This window comes from Salarias fasciatus, chromosome 6 (genome assembly GCF_902148845.1).
Source record: "Salarias fasciatus chromosome 6, fSalaFa1.1, whole genome shotgun sequence".
Taxonomy (NCBI): Eukaryota; Metazoa; Chordata; class Actinopteri; order Blenniiformes; family Blenniidae; genus Salarias; species Salarias fasciatus.
In genome coordinates, this window is record NC_043750.1 from 12,240,616 (window position 1) to 12,244,155 (window position 3,540).

Here is a 3,540-nt window from a genome sequence, read left to right on the forward strand (position 1 = left end):
AGCAAGTCGCCATGCAGCCCACCGCAGGACATACAGAGACAGTCACAACCTCTCAGATTCACACGCCAGACAGTTTGAACTCACCAGGTGTTGTGCTCTGTTTTATGTGTTTTGGTGTATGTGAGGACACTGGAGTACTTAACCAACTCCCACACACACACACAATCAGAGCATACACACCAACATGGTGAGTGGAGATCACTACATTTTGTTGCAACATGAATAAAATATATATTGTGACTTTGCTTTTTATATCACCGAGGGGATCAACACTTCCCTTTTTGAAATGAGTTAAATCTGTTGAGATGATACCTCCGCCACATTGGCGATATGCAAGTCTGGAATGAGCACAACACCTGTCAACATCAACGAGAGAATTTGCAGGACAGAGTGAGATTACAAAGTGGAGGGAGAAGGCATTTCTAATCAGGCCAGACATACCTTTTTCTCTGTAGGGTTTTCTTGCATATCTTAAAGGATTCAAAGGTTTTTGCAGGCAACGTGGTAAATGAATTTGCTGCAGCCGGTTCTGTTCCATCAAAGGTTTCCTGCCAACTGGAGCTTTATCAAGGTTGTTCAGCTGATGAGACGTCTGGCTGAGACCTCAATTTAACTTTGAAATGGCAGCTTGTCAGCAACAGTCATGGTCCTCAGCTTTGTTTGTCCCAATCACCGGGCACAGCCTGGGCTCATCGGCAAGTCTCAGAGTTCACAGCTATACATGCATATGACTCACCCACTCAAAATACATATTCAGTGAGTCAATACGGGTGAATGTGTACTGAGATTCAAAGTGAGTTTCAGAGTGAATGCATGAACATGAAGTCTAGCAGAATTTGCCTTGTGTCACACACAAGACAAGTGTTCTCAATAAATGGGTACAGATTGGTGTGACTATATCGAAGGCAAAACATTGTCTGCGGTGAATAACTGCATCCAGATTGAACTGTAATAGAGAAAAATCATGATAAGTTCTCAAACATGTAGAAGAGCACACTCTCTCAGCGTGATTTAATGAAAAGATGTGACAATAACCTCAAGTTCTTTATTTGTGATATTCATCGAATCCTGCACTATTCTTGACACCCAGAGGCTTTTCAAACTGAAATTGTTACTGATGAAAACTGTGGCACACAGCTATGACACCTTTGATGCAAGTCTGGACATTAAAGACAAGATTTCATCTACACAGAATGTGCAAAAAGCAAGCTCTTCTGCCAGGCACCTGTTGAAATGATGCCATGCACTCTCAAAATGTCTCAAAGTACTGTATGTGCCCTGCTTCAAACACGATCAGCAGTTCTTCAAACCGTACCCTTCTCATACCGAGCTCAGTACCACTCACAGAATTGACACAACAGCAGCTGGATCTTTGTTGGAAACCTTCACTTGTGTGTGTATTACGCAGCCAACAGTATGATTGACAATACATCTTCTGTTATCATGACCTTTTAAGAGTGGACCACTGAGACGAACAGAGGGATGCACCCACATGTTTCATTTGCAGAGAATCCTAAACCACGATGAAGGGAGACTGATGTGTTGATTGCATTCGTGACTGCTGGGACAGGATGATTTTGCAGCTCCCAGGCAGTGTGCAGGATGATGTGTGCACCAGTAATTGTAGCTCAGTGTAACATGTTTATAGCAGAATGCCACTTAACGCCACTTAATGTGAAAATTGATGATGATGTGCCATCCTGACATACGGACAGCCCTGCTCATCCTGTCACTCTGACTCTTTTACACCACAGCACTCGACTAGAGCTGCAAAAATAGCAGGAGTTGGCTATCATGACCGGTTGGAAACCTGAAAAAAAAAAAAATTGCCTGAGGGATACAAGAGGTGAGATATGGGTCTAACTGGTTCCTCAGATCACACTTCAAGTGAGATATTGTCAAATGAATCTGATTAGTACTGTCTCTGTGCATAAGTTACTTGATCGGATGTAGTAGTAGTTGTAGTAGCAGTAGATTTATTTTGAACATGTAAAAAACAAAAAGAAAAAGAAAGACATTAAAAAGAACATCCAAATGAGTCAACATTGTAGAAAAGACAACAAAATCTATGCCAGACTCATTTCACATGCAAGGAGGAGAGTAGAAAGAGTGAATACTTGTTTAATCCTTGCATCTTTATCATTACCTTAATTTTGTAAGTCAAACAAAATAATTTCCTCATCTAACAAAATTTTTTGATGACTAAAAAAAGAGACAAAAGTGATTATAAATCAGCATGTTATGGTGGTTTTTAATGATGGCTGAACTGTCTGCATGCATTGTTTTCCCATTCATGGTTGGTGACAGGGTTGTGTACATTTCCCCCAGTGTTACCTGGTGTACGATCAACCCGAAATAGAAAGAGATGTGAGGGAGGACAGGCAACAAAACCTACGACTAAAAACAGCATTACTCCCACAAGTCACGCACACAAAGCAAGGCAGGTTTATTTATATAGCACCATTCAGACACAATTCAAATCCCATGCTTTACAGGGAAGGAACAGAAATACATATGAAAAAATAAAAAGAATAAATCACGTAAAATCTTGAGAAAAATAAAGGTAATATAAGAATAATTAGAATAATGTTTTATTTTTGAAAAAGTCTCAGCAAATAATATTTTTTTCAGGCTTGTTTAAAGGCCTCAAAGAACTGCTTTACATACATAAACTTGAAACTAAAAGATACTTTTCTAATTCATGATCTTATTCTTAGCTTATTTTGTGTCTACATTTTCTTGTATCAGCTGTATATATCATAATATCTTATATGGCTTATATAATATCAGTCTAATATCTTGCATTGATTATCTCCTGTACTGTGAATATTGAACTTTATGTCCATATATTGTCTCATACTGTGTCTATATTGTATGTACCATATTGTCTGTATATTTGTTATTTTTACACATTATCTGATATTGTGTGCTGAGTATTAAATATCATTACACTGAACTGTGTTCACTGTGTTTTATTTATTTATTATTATTATTTATTATGACTGGAATTGTCCTCGAGCTCCCCATCACCATGTGCAGGATAAAGCAATAATGAAGACTGATGTTTTTCATATATTGTCTCATCCTGGTTTTTTTTTTTTTCCTTATTGTTTATTGCGTTTATTTGGTGTTTTTATAAATGAAACATATTTGATAATGTGTACTTTTTTATTTATTATGTCTAATATAGAATAGCTTATATCTACTATTCTAAATTGTGCATTTCTTTTTTAATATGCATTGGGATGTCATATTATGCGTACTTTTGTTCTTTTGGACTCTTCTACAGTGGTGTTGCAACATCGAATTTGGAGGAGTGTTTCATTTGATCTATTTCAATCCAGCTTGGAGGGCCCTCATGCGTCTGCAACTTTTGCCACTATAGTATACAGATGTTTTAGTTGTTTTAAGATAGTTAGAAGTTGTACATAATAAAGAAAATGCAAAGTTGTTCGCATACACACACAGAGGAAGACAGCAGATCGCTGAAGCCCCATTTGTCCGGAGGTCCGTGAATGCAGCACGAGTCACGCGCTGTGT